Source organism: Rattus norvegicus, chromosome 4 (genome assembly GCF_036323735.1).
Source record: "Rattus norvegicus strain BN/NHsdMcwi chromosome 4, GRCr8, whole genome shotgun sequence".
Classification (NCBI taxonomy): Eukaryota; Metazoa; Chordata; class Mammalia; order Rodentia; family Muridae; genus Rattus; species Rattus norvegicus.
This window is the reverse complement of record NC_086022.1, coordinates 8,217,830-8,235,305: the sequence shown is the minus strand read 5'-3', so window position 1 is coordinate 8,235,305 and position 17,476 is coordinate 8,217,830. Positions and strand designations below refer to the sequence as shown.

At 41.6% G+C, this 17,476-nt stretch overlaps 1 pseudogene; it reads right to left on the bottom strand.

Annotated features, from left to right (window-relative positions):
* Positions 1-3,792: 3,792 nt before the first annotated feature.
* On the bottom strand, positions 3,793-3,915 carry LOC120102658 (small nucleolar RNA SNORA48; annotated as a pseudogene).
* Positions 3,916-17,476: the final 13,561 nt, after the last annotated feature.

The window sequence follows — 17,476 nt, the reverse complement described above, 5'->3', positions numbered from 1 at the left end:
TCCAGAGAACTCCTAAACCTGATTAAAAACTTCAGCAAAATTGCTGGATGTAAAATTACCTCAAACAAATCAGTAGCCTTCCTCTATTCAAAGGATAAACAGGCTGAGAAAGAAATTACGAAAATGACACACTTCACAATAGTCACAAATAATATAAAATACCTCGGTGTGACTCTACCCAAGCAAGTAAAAGATCTGTATGACAAGAACTTCAAGTCTCTGAAGAAAGAAATTGAAGAAGAACTCAGAAGATTGAAAGATCTCCCTTGCTCATATATTGGCAGGATTAATATAGTAAAAATGGCCGTTCTGCCAAAAGCAGTCTACAGATTCAATGGAATCCCCATCAAAATTCCAACTCAATTCTTCATAGAGCTAGAAAGAGGAACTTGCAAATTCATTTGGAATAACAAAAAACCCAGGATAGCAAAAACTACACTCAATAATAAAAGAACTTCTGGGGGAATCACTATCCCTGACCTCAAGCAATATTACAGAGCAATAGTGATTAAAAACTGTATGGTATTGATACAGAGACAAGCAGGTAGATCAGTGGAAAAGAATTGAAGACCCAGAATCAAATCCACACACCTGTGGTCACTTGATCTTTGACAAAGAAACTAAAACTATTCAATGGGAAAAAAGACAGCATTTTCAACAAATGATGCTGGTTCAACTGGAGGTCATCATGTAGAAGAATGCAAATTGATCCATTCTTATCTCCTTGTACAAAGCTCAAATCCAAGTCAATCAAAGACCTCCACATCAAACCAGATACACTCAAACTAATAGAAGAGAAAGTGGGGAAGAGCCTCAAACACATAGGCACAGGGGAAATTTTCCTGAACAAAACACCAATGGCTTATGCTCTAAGATCAAGAATCGACAAATGAGACCTCATAAAACTGCAAAGCTTTTGTAAGCGAAGGACAGTGTCAATAGGACAAAATGGCAACCAACAGATTGGGAAAAGGTCTTTACCAATCCTTCATCCAATATAGGGCTAATAAGACTTTAGACCCCAGAGAAACAAATAATCCTATTAAAAATGGGGTACAGCGCTAAGCAGAGAATTCTCAGCTGAGGAATATCAAATGGCCATGAAGCACCTAAAGAAATCAGGGAAATGCAAATCAATACAACCCTGAGATACTACCTCACATCAGTCAGAATGGCTAAGATCAAAAACTCAGGTGACAGTAGATGCTGGCGAGGATGTGGAGAAAGAGAAACACTCCTCCATTGTTGGTGGGAATTTAAGCTGGTACAATCATTCTGGAGATCAGTCTGGAGGTTCCTCAGAAAATTGGACATTGCACTACCTGAATACTCAGCTATACACTCCTGGGAATACACTCAAAAGATGCTCCAACCCATAACAAAGACACGTGCTCCACTATGTTCATACCAGCCTTATTTATAATAGCCAGAAGCTGGAAAGAACCCAGATGCCCTTCAAGATAGGAATGGATACAGAAAATGTGGTACCTCTTCACAATGGTGTACTACTTGGTTATTAAAAACAATGACTTCTTGAAATTCTGAGGCATGGATGGAACTAGAAAATACCATCTTGAGTGAGGTAACCCAGTCACAAAAGAACACACATGGTATGTACTCACTGATAAATGGATATTAGCCCAAAAGCTTGGAATAACTAAGGAAAAATTCACAGATCATATGAGTCCCAAGAAGGAAGACCAAAATGTGGATGCTTCATCCCTTCTTAGAAAGGAGAACAAAATACTCACAGGAGGAAATACAGGAACAAAGAATGGAGCAGGGACTGAAGAATAGTTCATCCAGAGTCTTCCCCACCTGGGAATCCATCCTATATGCAGCCACAAAATCCAGTCACTATTGCTGATGCCAAGAAATGCTTGCTGAAGGGGTTTGCAGCACCATAGGAAGAACAACAATATCAACCAACCAGACCCCACCAGAGCTCCCAGGGACTAAACCACCAACCAATGAGTACATATGGAACAACCCATGACTCCAGCCACATATGTAGCAGAGGATGGCATTGTCCAGCATCAATAGAAGGAGAAGTCCTTGGTCCTGTGAAGGCTCATTTTCCCAATATAGGGTAATGCCAGGGCATTGAGGTTAGAGTCAGTGGGTAGGAGTGGGAGCATCCTCATAGAATCAGGGGGAGGGGGTATGGGAGAGGTGGGAAAGAGGATAACATTTGAAATGCAAATACATAAAATATCCAAGAAAGGGGTTGGGGATTTAGCTCAGTGGTAGAGCGCTTGCCTAGGAAGCGCAAGGCCCTGGGTTCGGTCCCCAGCTCCGAAAAAAAGAACCAAAAAAAAAAATATCCAAGAAAAATAAAATTAGAAACATCATTACAAAAAAAGGAAGAAAGAAAGAAAAAGAAAGAAAGAAAGAGAGAAAGAGAGAAAGAGAGAAAGAGAGAAAGAGAGAAAGAAAAGTGCCACAGCTGGGCAGAGGAGAGGTAGGTGGAGTTTCGGTTCCCAGGCTTGGGTTCTGATGTCTTCTTTTCCATGAGAAAAGTGGAAGGAAGGAGAAGACACCATACGGTGGGTGAATCATGAAAATATGACCATGAGGGCTGGCCAACTGCAGTTAAGAGCAGTCACAATGAAGCATGTAATTTATAACGGGGTTATTGAGAGGGAAGTACATACTAATAGCTTAGGGTAGATATTTGCCCAACTCTAGTGCTTTAAAAAGGTTTAGTATAAATATAAAAGTCTTGTATCTTTTATCTGGTAGCTGAATAATCAAAATCGGCGTAGAAAACAATGATTGGAATTAAATATTTACCATAACAGTTCCCTGATAATGTAGATTTTGGGTGGGCTAATCTAGAGCCCTATATCAGGGCCTGGGTCAGGGCTAGTCAGATAATGCTCTCCTTAATCCACACCCCCAGGGCGAGCTCTCACTAGGCCACCCAATGCACCGTCTGCAGGAAGCAGGGTCAGCTCCTCTGCTCTCATTTCCTTGGGGCCTGCTCACCTGGTCCCCCCACCCCCAGCCAGCTCCACTGTGGTTCCCAGCCAAGCTGAGGGACTCATTTTCCCAAGTGTGAGGTTTAGGGCCCACTCTCCAGAGTGCTACCGCTGGTGACAGGTGGGGCTAGCTCTCATGAGCACCCCAGTCAGTGAGGGATGGGGCCAGTTCTGCATTGCCTCTGAACATGCACATGGTTCCTGGTGTGGAGTCCCCATGTTCTCTAGTGGCAATATGAGCCTCAGACATCCACACTGACCCCTACAGCTGCATAGCCATGTACCTAGACATGGCCCTCGGCAGCAGCTTGAGCTGGCAGGGACCTCACCATGGCCCCGGGTGGCAGGGCTCACAACAGGCTACTCTTCTCCCTCCTCAAGTTTCCAGTTTCATCTCTCTTCATAATGCTCAAGCTGCTCCACTTCTCTTTCTCTCCCATCTGTCCTCCATGTATTTCCATATTGTGGTGCCTCCTGCTGCAGGCTAAGGACGCGGCGGGGGCCCTGTGTGACATCCTCTATCAGTGCACGGCATAGCGGCAAACTGTCTATGGCCCCACATGTATCGTGCTCTGGAGGGCGGGTCTGTGGGTCGCATGGCAGTTGAATGGTCTCTGTCTTTCTCCTTCTTTCCTGCATTGTGTTGTGTTAGACGTGGCTCTATGTGTCTATGGCTCACCTGTGCTATGTGCTGGAGGGCAGGACAGAGGACATTTTTCTCTGCTCACACTGCGTGGCCTGGTAGAATGCAGGTCTCTGTCTGTGTTCTTTCTCCTGTGCTGTATTGTCTGGATTTGACTCAAGTTGAGTTTTATGTGTCCTAGGCATAACAAAACTTTGGCCACCAAGCCAGGCATCAGGCTAGGATGAGCAAAGGACTGCTCCTGACTAATAGAAGAACAGCAGCAACAAGCTATCTCTTTGTCCATAGCAGCGCTCCTCACTGATGGGCTGTGATGTGATAATATAAACTAATACACACCCTTTCTTCCCCAAGTTACTTTTACTTTTTTTGCTGTCGTTTTATTACAGCAGTAGAAACTCTGATGGAATGGAAATTGGTACCAGGTCATGAGGTGTTGCTGGGACAGACCTGTTCTATTGTGGCATTTGAACTCTGGGCTAGAAAAGCCAGGGTGCTCAGAGCTTAATGAGCTGTTGTGGGAACTTAGGAGGTAATGCTGAGAGCATCACAGTAGATGGAGGCCTGGTTTGGGAGGTTTTGGAGGGAGGCAAAGATTTTACTGGGGCTGTTTGTGAGGTAGAAAATCTAATTTGGCCCTCACTTCATGAGCAAGGGTCAGGAGGAAGTCTCTCCCCAGATGCAAAGCAGCTCATTCCCATCCCTTAAGAACACGCTACTCCTTAGAAAGCCAAAGGGTAGTGAGAAAGTGACAACTCAAGAGCATTGTACTGTAGGACAGACCAGGAAGGTCACATTTAAGACCTAAATGTAAGACCTCAAATTTTCACACACTAGAAGAAAACGAGAAGTGCATTAGAACCTTAGTATCAATAATTGGTCTTAAAAGTTAGGACTTGAAAGTACAGGCAATAGAGGCCAAGATTGACAAATAGGCTACGTCAATCTAACGTGTTTCTTTACAGCAAAGGGAGTGCAAGTGACTGACAGTGTGGAAGAAGCAGTTGCAACCTTCTGGCCTGGCAAGAGATTGATTTCCACAACATAAAAGGTGCAAACAACAATGAAGGGAAGTGGGACAGTCATCCAAATAGACATTTCTAAAAGAAAGAAGTGAACACAGCTAGTAAGGATATTTTTAAAATCTAGGCATGGTAATACCTTTAATTCTAATACCTGAGAGGAAGAGTCAGACAGACCTCTGTGAGGTCAGTCTGGCCTCACAGAACAGAGATCCAGACTAGCCAGGGCTACATAGTAAGACCTTGCCTTGAATAAACAAAAATATCTTTTTTTAGTGTTTTTTTCTCCATCTTTATTAAATTGGGTATTTCTTATTTACATTTCAATTGTTATTACCTTTCCTGGTTTCCAGGCAAACATCACCCTAACCCCTCCACCTCCCTTTCTATATGGGTGTTCCCCTCCTCATCCTCCTCCCATTACTACCCTATCCCCAACAATCCCGTTCACTGGGGGTTCAGTCTTGGCAGGACCCAGGGCTTCCCCTTCCACTGGTGCTCTTACGAGGCTGTTCATTGCTACCTATGAGGTTGGAGCCCACAGTCAGTCCATGTATAGTCTTTGGGTAGTGGCTTAGTCCCTTGAAGCTCTGGTTGGTTGGCATTGTTGTTCATATGGGGTCTCAAGCCCCTTCAAGCTCTTTCAGTCCTTTCTCTGATCCCTTCAACGGGGGTCCCGTTCTCAGTTCAGTGACTTGCTGCTGGCATTCGCCTATGTATTTGCCATATTATGACTGTGTCTCTCAGGAGACATCTACATCCGGTTCCTGTCAGCCTGCACTTCTTTGCTTCATCCATCTTATCTAGTTTGGTGGCTGTATATGTATGGGCCACATGTGGGGCAGGCTCTGAATGGGCATTCCTTTAGCCTCTGTTCTACACTTGGCCTCCCTATTCCCTCCCAAGGGTATTCTTGTTCCCCTTTTAAAGAAGGAGTAAAGCATTAGCATTTTGGTCATCCTTCATGTGTTCTGTGCATCTAGGGTAACCAAGCATTTGGGCTAATATCCACTTATCAATGAGTGCATACCATGTGTGTTTTTCTGTGATTGGGTTACCTCACTCAGGATGATATTTTCCAATTCCATCCATTTGTCTATGAATTTCATAAAGTCATTGTTTTTGATAGCAGATTAGTATTCCATTGTGTAAATGTACCACATTTTCTGTATCCATTCCTCTGTTGAAGGGCATCTGGGTTCTTTCCAGCTTCTGGCTATTATAAATAAGGCTGCTATGAACATAGTGGAGCATGTGTCTTTTTTATATGTTGGAGCATCTTTTGGGTATATTCTCAGGAGTGGTATAGCTGGGTCCTTAGGTAGTGCAATGTCCAATTTTCTGAGGAACCTCCAGACTGATTTCCAGAATGATTGTACCAGTCTGCAATCCCACCAACAATGGAGGAGTGTTCCTCTTTCTCCACATCCTCACCAGCATCTGCTGTCACCGGAGTTTTTGATTTTAGCAAAAGACTATCTTTTAAAGTGCTCAGTGGTTGGAGAAGTGCTTCAGTGGTTAAGGGTGCTCTCTGCTTGAATAGAGGATCCCAAATTGGCTCCCAGCACCATATAGGGTGGCTCACAATCTATATATAACTCCATAGGATCTGATATCCTCCTCTTCTAGCCTCTGAGGGTACCTGCTCTCACATGTATACATCCCCACAGAGGTATACATGTATGTGGAGAGCCGCAATAACATTCGCCACCACAAGATGGCGCTGGCTTCCACTGCGCCCCACGTGGAAAGCCGGGATAACTTTCACCATTACAAGATGGCACTGGCCTCTGCCGCGCCAGCCGACTTCCTTTCAGGAAGTTAACTGTGTGCGCATGTGCAAGAGTGCCTTCGTGCCAGGTCTTTGCCCACTCCGGGGCGTGCCTAATGAGATCATGGGTAAGCGACCAATCAGGTGTGGATGCGCCGCGCTAGGGTGTATATAAACCGCGCCATGCCGGCGCCCCGGGCCCTCTCTCTAAGATACAATAAACATTTTGGCTACAGAAGGATCCGTGTGTCCCCGCGTGTTCTTGCTGGCGAGAGGTCGCGTGGGACATCTGGTGCCGAAAACCTGGGATAGAAACGCCACACCATCGCCAGGCGCCGAGAGAGGGGTTCTCCGTCCGCAGAGGGAATTCAGAACTGCAGTGTTTTTAAGGTAGGCTCTGAGAGACATGTTTGGTCTTGATCTGTTCCACTTCTATCCTCTGCTAGAAGGTGCGGCGGAAGTTTTTATTATCGTTTTAGCAGCCTTCGTGCTTTCTCTTTTGGTTTTTGATTTCGTGGCTGCCGCTAGGCACCGTCAGAGGTCGCGCCTAGAAGATGGGAAATGCCGCCCAACTGTGGTGGCGGGACGGAGAGTGCTAGGGAAGTTACAAGGCAGCATGTCAGAAACAGAGTGGGATAAAAAATTAAAGAGCTCAAGGAGAAAAGATAAATATAAGCAGACAGACCCTTCCAAAGACTTCAGATCTGAGGAAGCGAGAGGTTGGGGAAAGAACGCCCCGGGAGAGAAAAAGGGAGGAGTTAAATGGAACACAGTATTTTGGGAGAAAAATTTTGTCTTTGTGCTTGTAAAAGGTGTGATTAGGCTCTGGAAACTTCACAGAGTCATACTGATCAGATTTGATAGAGGTAGACCGCCTGAAAAATTTACTCAGGAGAATCAAACAAAAGGACATCTCAATGCCCATGCACAGCTTGATGGAGTTAATGTAATTGGGTTGTGAGTGAAATATTCAGGACTGTGTTTCACTTCCATATCATTTGTGAATGTCAGTTGTGCTGCTCAGATATCCCGTAATATATCTCAGTATCTTACAGGAATTTGTTTCAACACGTTGATGGACTAGTCCAGGAATTGAGACAATCCATCGTCCATATCAACTCCACTCGAGTGGATGGTCACCGTGGAAGTGGTGGGAAAGGGGAAATCCTACCTCTCTGCTGACTCCTATTGGAACCTGGGTTCCTTTGCTGGGACACCATCTAGTTTTTCCTCTTTGTCTAGTGTCTGTCCTTGGTGCACCAAGCTGTCCATGTATGTCAGTTTATGTCTGTGGTTTTTGTTTCTCGTTGGTTAAATGTTTTATGTTTCGTGTTCAAAAGAGAAAATGGTAAAAACTTTATCTGCTGGTCGTTCACACCTTGATTTGGTTTTAACTCGTTTCAAAAAAGGAACAAATGAATAAAAAACAGTTTCAATCGGCCTTTAGAGCCCTATACCTGTAGCCAGGAGTCTAGGTCAGCTGGAGAAGATGCCCGGGGGGCTGAGCGTCTGCACGAGCTGATCTTAAAGGCACCAGCAGCTCCTCAGCTTCTACGGTATTAAAACTGATAGCTGTTTCTCTTAGAAAAATCCCTGACTTATTATTTGACTCAACAGGTGACAAGGTGCTTCTCTTAAAATCATAGCTTAAAAGGTAAAAATGGTGCTTGGTCTAAATATTAAAGACATGTGTAGCCACTTCAATTTTGTTTCTGATTGGTTTTAAATGTATAAATATGCTCTACATGCCTTGGTTATGGACTATTGGCTTTTAAGTTATTGGATATGGTTAAAAAGTTATAATATTGGTAACAGAAAGTTGACATAAAACTGGTAATTTGGATAAAGTCATTCTAGACAACATGTGGCATGAGCCAACCTAGGGAAACAGGTCTAAATTGAGATAATATTTTTATGGAATTCTTACTCTAGAAACCAGGCTTCTAGAAGAATTTAGGACAATGTCTCTTTGTTGAGGTACTGGAGACTACACCATCGTGCATTCATATGTAGGAATTGGCAGTCAAACTTTGTAGCATGAAGGATAGACTCAGTGTTTTGGAGACTGGATTTTGGAGACTAGGTTGTTAGAGGTTGAGTTTTGCTTTCCAAAGTTGTGGTTTGCCCTGAAGCTATCTGTATTTTGATGCTAATTCCACTGCCCCAAGAACAGCTGCCTAGTCACATACTCAGAACTCAGGTGACTTTCCAAAGTTGTGGTTGTGCTCTGGTGTTAAAAGGAGAACTTAAAGATTGTGATTAAGGATTGCCAGTGTTACATTGACTAACTCAAACTTATTTGTAATTAAGAAAAAAATCAAACAGGTAGAGATTGTTACAGGATTTACAAAGGATTGATGAGGTTTTGGAACTTGTGAGAGAATTACAGCTTGTTTGCTTACTCCAACTGCCATTTCAAGATAGATTTAGAGGATCGATTGTGAGTTTTCATTTCGTGAGCTTGCTTATAATTTTAGAGAGCCCATAAGGTGATATCATTAGAAATGGCTAATAGCCTTATATTATGTAATTTTGTTGCTTCTTCAATGTAAAAAGTTAGAACTTTGAATCTTTCAGTGTGTATGAAAATTTTTACTACAAACCTTTGCTCTCAAAATGAGCTTTAATATTTGGGGAGTAGCTGTTACACTACTCCAGAAAAGAATATTTAAAACTAATTTTAAGCTTCTAAGGATATGTTAGTTGGCCAAGTACCTCACCTTACCAGAGGTCTTAACTTTGTTATCCTCATTGGAGATAAAGCTTCAGTTGTGTTAATACAGAATTGTAGGCTAGAGTCATGGAAGTATTTTAAAAAGAAACCTGGTAAAACATACCTTATTCCAAACAGCAATTAAATTGTTTATTAAAAAATACTGACATTTGGCCTATTATTTATACAAAATTTTCAGGCAAAGTTGATAATTTTACTCTTTACATGCTTTTGTATTTACTGTAAGTTTGTACATGCTACCCATAGAAAATGCGCTTAGTGTATTTATAGGTGGTTCATCTAATGAAAAGGCTACATGTATGATTGGATCACTTGTTTATTCTCGAGTTTCTGCTGCTTCAGCACAGATTATTAAATTCTGTGCTTTAGCCACTGTTTTTAAATCAAGCTTTAAATTCATATACTGATAGCCAATGTGTGGCTTGTGGTTTACAATTGATTTCAATTACTTAATGCTTTACTAGAGACAAGTTTTCTACATGAATCAGTGAGTGATGATTTCAGTGTGAATTGTCTGACAACTCACTGTCCTTTCAGTGCTCTGGCTCAGACAACTAAACAAAACCATAGACCCAGCTCTTTAAAATGGAGTTTTTTAATGGAGTTGATATGAAAAGAGGAAGACTCCATTTGCTTACTTTCAATTCCCAGCCTTACCCTGCCAGCTCAGAGATTTCTATTAAGACTGAAATTAGACAATATTTACAGGATTTGGCATTTCTAATTAATGCTTATGTTTAGGTAAATAAAGTTTGTGAGGTGCTAGAGAAATGGCTTAGTGATTAAGAACACTAAATACTGTTACTTTATAGGACATTAAGAACTCAAACTGGATTGCCTAGACTCCTTAACAAGGGAGGGCAATGATACCAGACAGATTATAGGCCTTACATAAGAACAATTAGTCAAAAAATCTTATTCTTTATATATCTAAAACAATAATGCTAGAGACAATAATTTGGTATACAAGTCAATTTATAAATACAAGTGCTCAGTGTCCTCAATTTAATCCTCGAGGACTTACCTTAATAAATAATATCTTTACTATATCTTAATAAATAAAGAGGGGGAGTTATCCCTGTATGCTAAATAATCTCCTTTTATTTCAATTTTAAAATTTGTATGCCAAGGAACACTCTGAGTGTTTATGGCACTCTACAACTATACATACTTCTGACTAGGTGAAATAGAAAGATGCACATATTGGCATGATCCTGTTCAGATATTTTATATGGGGAAGAGGGAATGTTTGTGTTTTTTCTACAGGATGCTATAAGAGTGTGCCAGCTGCCTGAGTGACTAGTGAGACTTGCTGATCCTGGTTGCATAAAGATTCAGCTCTCGTGGTTCAGGTCCCTGGAGTCATTCCTCTGCCCTGAGAGGAAGATGGAAGATTCCCCCTCATCCTTTGTCATCACAGAGATTTTGGCGTTGCTGCAGTCAGTGTTACCGCTGCGTGTGTCCCGTCCCACTGTGGCCTGCTCTCTGACCCTCTGTGCACTGCTGCTTGCTGGACAAGACTGGACTCCAGCCGTTGCTGCCCCCCTCATTCCCCTGGTGACTCTTGCTGCCTTAACTGGTGTTGTCATTTTGCAGTCTATAGCTTCACAGGAATGCCACCTGCGTAAAGCTGCTGTGGACTGGGGAACTCTGCCCTGGTTGTGCAGATCTCAGACATGGTTCCATTGCCCGCTGGTTGTTCCAGAAAAGAATGGCTAATCCTGAACTGTCCTGGGAAAGACCTTGTTATTTTCACTGCTATTGTAGCAGCCATTTACTGCTACAGCCATTGTGTCTACAGTGTCTAGAGTTACCCTCCCCCAATCTATTGTTAGGCAAGCACAGTGGGTGAACTTTCTGGAGTAGTTGCTAACAATTGGGAATTCTAAATGTTATTATAGGAGCGGCTTGACTATGGCCCTTGGTGGTAACAGCTGAGGAGAACCAGATGAGGTGCCCACTACTTATCGGGAGTGGCTCTGTTTGGTGCAGCCCTATGCTGTGGATTAGTGTTCATGCTATGGTTGGTTTGCAAACTCAGATCTCAACAGAAATGTGACAAGGTCTTTAGCACTCAAGCACTTGTGGCCATTGAACAAGGGGCCTCCCCTAGAATTTGGTTATCTATGCTCAAGAATTAGTTGATATCTGAGTTCTCTGCTCTTACACTGGGATGAGAGAGACTCAATGATTCTTTGATCAGCCCTTCTACATCGCTGAGGTTTCCTCGTTGCACGCGATAGGGTGATCATGATTTCCCCACTAACTCATTTTCTGGCTGGCCTCTTTTATAGAGTTCGCCCTAGGTCGTTTAACAGTTACTGTCACACAGCACTGCGGTATCTAGAGACGGGCAACTTTCCTCATGCACAGACCAATCTAAGACACGGGGCCCGGTGGTGATAGGGTTACCCTTCGACGGATAAGGCTGTGACATAGAGGAATGACCTAAGACAGGAGCCACAGCAGATGGATGTAACTGCAGGGACCTAGACCAGCCTCATATTAATAAAACAATAAGGGGGATCATATTAATAAAACAATAAGGGGGAGATGTGGAGAGCCGTAATAACATTCGCCACCACAAGATGGCGCTGGCTTCCACTGCTCCCCACGTGGAAAGCCGGGATAACTTTCGCCATTACAAGATGGCGCTGGCCTCCGCCGCACCATCCGACTTCCTTTCAGGAAGTTAACTGTGTGCGCATGTGCAAGAGTGCCTTCGTGCCAGGTCTTTGCCCACTCCGGGGTGTGCCTAATGAGATCATGGGTAAGCGACCAATCAGGTGTGGATGCGCCACGCTAGGGTGTATATAAGCCACGCCATGCCGGCGCCCCGGGCCCTCTCTTTAAGATACAATAAACATTTTGGCTAGAGAAGGATCCGTGTGTCCCCGCGTGTTCTTGCTGGCGAGATAGCGCGGGGCACACGTACATAATTTAAAATAAAATAATTCAATATTCAATATCATTGCGCATGAAAAAGAAGTTGTGTCTTCAAATTATAATGTTCTGGAAGGCTGACTGACTGATAAGAATTATAGTAATCATGGAGAATTTAGAGTGTTGAAGGGACAGAGCAAAGTTATAGTTTATCTTGGGCTTTTTTTTAACCCCTTAAATAGTCACCCTTTGACCCTTCTGTGTTTGACCTAGCCTTCTATGACTGATGGATGAAAACCTTTTGGGGTGTGTTAGCACAACAAAATGGTAATTTCCACCAATCCAAGGGCTAAGAATGCACCTACTAGCATCAAGAGTATGTAAGAGTTCTCTCCATTTTGTTGTAACTGAATGTGGAGATTTAAATACAAATGGTTCTCATAGGTTCACATATTTGAATGCTTGGTTCCCAGGAAGTGGAACTATTTGAAATGATTATAAGGATTAGAAACTGTGACCTTGTTGGAAGAAGTATGTCACTGTAGGTGGGCTTTGAGGTTTCAAAAACCCATGTTAGGCCAGTGTCTCTCTTTGCCTATGGATCAGGATGTAACTCTCAGCTACTGCTTCAGTGTCCACCTGCATGTTGCTGTGTTCCCCATAGCATAGTGACATAGTGATAATAGAATAGTTCTCTGAAACTGAAAGCCCACCCCAATTAAATGCTTTCTTCCATAAGAGTTGCCTTGTCATGGTGTCTCCTCACAGCAATAGAACACTGACTAAGATCCCCGACTTTCCAGTGAGTCAGAGGCAGAGAGTGACAACAGTAACACAATGACTTCTAGACACAGCAGGGCAGCGACACATGTGAACTCAGCAGTGTGACAGCATGTACCAGACCTGTGCAAGCTCAAGTCAGACCAAATTCCACTGTGGAGAGGGATGTGGGCATGAAGTTCCACCCCTACTTGAGCTATTAGTCAGAGATAGCTTCTGGGAAAGGGAAAGTCAGTTTCTTCAAGAGTATAGCCCCCTGATAGGTCAGGCACACATTCAAGAGTATATGGGCAGCACAGATTGACTTTGATAGGTTAAGATGGTGAGAAGACAGGATTTGGGTGGATAGGAATCTGGGAGGAGTTGTAGGGGTGAATATGATAAAAAAAAATGCACCTATAGAATTCTCAAAGAACTAATAGAACACAAAACAAAACAAAAACAAAACAGACAAAAATCTAGGCATACATACAAAAATCAAAACACTAACTATATAGAACAAATCAAGAATTTTTAAAGCTGTAAGGGAAAAAAGCCAAGTAATATATAAAGATCTGTCATAATCACACTGGATTTCTCAACAGAGACTCTAAAACTTAGAAGGGCCTGGGCAGAGTCTTTCAAACTTCAAGACACCACAGATGTCGGCCCAGACTACTATACCCAGCAAAACTTTCAATCACCATAAACAGAAAAACCAAGGTATTCCATGACAAAACCAAATTTAATATCTTTCCAATAACCCAGCCTTGCAGAGGATACTAGAAAGAAAACTCCAAACCAATGACCCTAACTACATTCAAAAAAACACAAGAAAGAATTTCACACCATAAAAGTCAATCAAAGAAACACACACACACACACACACACACACACACACACACACACACACACACTACCATAACCACCATCAAAATAACAAGAAATAAAAATCATTGGTAATTAATCTCTCAATACCAATGAACTCAATTTCCCATTAAAAAGACACAGGCTAAGAGAATGTATGTGTAAATAGAACCCATCACTCTGCTCTACACAAGAAACACGCCTTAGCAGCAAAGATAGACATTATCTCAATAAAGGGCTGGAAAAAATGTTTCCAAACAAACTGACCCAAGAAGTAAGCTGGAGTAGCCATTCTAATATCTAATAAAATAAACTTTCAACCATAATTAAAAATAGGCAGGAAATGACACTTTAGACTCATCAAAGGGGAAAAAAAACTACCATGATGATATCTCAGTTCTGTCCCCAAACACAAGGGCATCCACATTTATAAAAGAAACATTGCTAAAGCTTATATCACATATTGAACCTCACACATTAGTAGTGGGAGACTTCAACACCCCACTCTTATCAACTGACAGGACATCCAGACAAAAACCTAAACAGAGAAATAATGAAACTAAAAGACATTATGAATCAAATGGAACTAACAGACATCTACAGAACATTTCACCAAAACACATAAAACAATATACCTTCTTTTCAACATCTCATGGATCATTCTACAAAATTGACCATGCAGTTGGTCACAAAGCATACATCAACAGACACAAAAAAATGAAATAATGCAGTGTATCTATCTTATCAGATACTTAAAGACTAAAGCTGGACTTTAACAACAACAGAAACACCAGAAAGCTTTCACACTCATGGAAATTTAACAACTCTCTAGTCAATGGCTTATAGGTCATGGAAGAAATAATGTAAGAAATTAAAGGCTTTTTAGAATTCAATGAAAATTAAGGCACAACATACTCAAATTTATGGGACACAGTAAAAGCAGTGCTAAGAGGAAACTTCACAGCACTAAGCAACTCCATGAAGAAGGTAGAAATTTAAGCAATTTAAGAGTACAACTGAAAGCTCTAGAAAAAAACCAAGCATACAAAGTGTAGTAGAACACAGGAAATAATCAAAATCAGGGCTGAATACAGCATGAGGAATAAAAGAAACCAAGAGCTGGTTCCTTGAGAAAATCAATAAGATAGACAAACCCTTAACCAAAATCTAACTAAAAGACAGAGACAGTATCCAAATTAGCAAAATCAGAAATGAAAAGGGAGACATAACAACAGACACCAAGGAAGTTGAAAAAATCATTACATCTTATCTCAAACTGGAAAATATAATGAAATGGAAGACTTTTTAGATATATACCACTTACAAAGCTAACTTAAAACCAAGCAAACTGTTTCAATGGCCCTATAACCCCTAAAGAAATAGAAGCAATCTTTAAGAGTCTCTAACCAAAAAAGCAGAGGGTCAGATAGTTTTAGTGAAGAATTCTACCCACCTTTCAAAGAAGAGCTAATACAACACCCCTCAAACTATTCCATAAAATAGAAACAGAAGAAACACTGCTAAATACATTCTATGAAGCCACAGTCACCCTGATACCTAAATCACACAGAGTCAACAAAGAAAGAGAACCTCAGACCAGTTTCTCTTATGGACGTTGATGTAAAAGTATTCAATAAAATACAAACAAAGGCCAGGAACACATCAAAAACATCATCCATCATGATCAAGTATGCTTCATCACAGGGAAGCAGGGATATTCAATGTACAAAAATCATTCAATATAATCCACCATATAAACAAAACAAATGAAAAATAATCAAAAGATCATCACATTAGACGCTGAAAAAGCCTTTGAAAAAAATCCAACACCCCTTCATGTTAAAAGTATTAGACAGGTCAGGGATACAAGGCACATATCTAAACATAGTAAAAGCAATATGCAGCCAGTCAATAGTAAACATCAAACTAAAAGGAGAAAAATTAAAGCAATCCCACTAAAACTACAGACAAGACAAGGCTGCCCACTCTTTCCATATCTATTCAATATAGTATTTGAAGTTCTAGGCAGTGCAATAAGACAACAAAAGGAGATCAAGGGGGTACAAATTGGAAAGGAAGAAGTCAAGGTATCACTATTTGCAGATGATAAGATAGTATACATAAATGACTCCAAAAATTCTACCAGAAAACTCCTACAGCTGATAAGCTACTTCATCAGAGTGGCTGGATACAAAATTAGCTCAAAGAAATCAATAGCACTCCTTTACACTAAACTGGCTGAGAAAGATATTAAGGAAACAATACCCTTTAAATAGCCAAAAATAATATAAAATATTTTAGCATAACACTAACCAAGCAAGTGAAAGAAATTTATAACAGGAACTTCAAATCCCTGAAGAAAAAATAGAAGAAGATATCAGAAAATGAAAAGATTTCCCATGCTCATGGATAGACAGGATTGTCATATTGAAAATTGCCATCTTATAAAAAGCAATCAACAGATTCAACCTAATCCCCATCAAAATTCCAACACAATTTTTAATAGGACTTGAAAGAGCAATTCTCAACTTCTTATGGAAAAATAATGAACCCAGGACAGCTAAAGCGATCCTGAACAATAAAAGAACTTCGGGAGGAATCACCATCCCTCACCTCAAGCTACTCTACAGAAATGTAGATATAAAAACTGCATGGTATTAGTATAGAAATATACAGGCTAACCAATAGAATCAAACGAAAGGCCCAGAAATCAAGCCACATACTTCATGACACTTGATTTTTGGCAAAGAAGCCAAAATCATGCAATGGCAAATGGAGAGCATCGTCAATAAATAGTGCTGTTCTAACTGGCCTGTTCATTTAATTGAGTTCAAGTTCTCAAAAATGGGATCTGAACTTAAAAGATTTGGTCTCAATCTGCCTCAGGAGTGGGCCCTGTGCTATAGCCCTCCACACCCAATCACACCCAGAGATAGCTTGACACCCAGGATTTCTGACACACCCAGGCTCACAGGTGAGTCCACTACTACCAACCACATACCTGGCATAACTGGGACCTGCCTGGGGCCACACAGGGACCCCTGCCCAGCTGTGGACACAATCCTTCCATCTGTGCCCTGGAGCAGGCCTGGTGCTATAGCTCTCCCCACCCCAATCACACCCAGAGATAGCTTGAACTCCAGGCTCACAGGAGGGACAGGCTCCAGTCAGAGACAGCAAGGCCAACTAACACCAGATATGACAAGATAGTGAGAGGCAAGCACAAGAACAAGAACATGAACAATAGAAACCAAGGCTACTTGGCATCATCAGAACCCAGTTCTCCCACCACAGCAAGCCCTGGATACCCCAACACACCTGAAAAGCAAGGATTCTGACCTAAAATCCCATCTTATGAGGATGATAGAGGACTTTAAGAAGAACATAACTCCCTTAAAGAAATACAGGACAACACAGGTAAACAGGTAGAAGCTCTTAAAGAGGAAACACAAAAATCGCTTAAAAAATACAGGAACACACAACCAAACAGGGTAAGAAATTGAACAAAATGATCAAGGATCTAAAAAAAATGGAAATAAAAACGATAAAGAAATCACAAAAGAAGGCAACACTGGAGATGGAAAACCTAGGAAAAACATCAGGAATCATAGATGCAAGCATCATCAATCTTGGTGACCATGATAAAGATAACCACAGGGTACAGGGACAGTATCAGAATGAAAAGGGAGGGCTGGGGATTTAGCTCAGTGGTAGAGCGCTTACCTAGGAAGTGCAAGGCCCTGGGTTCGGTCCCCAGCTCCAAAAAAAAGAATCAAAAAAAAAAAAAAAAAAGAATGAAAAGGGAGACATAGTAAC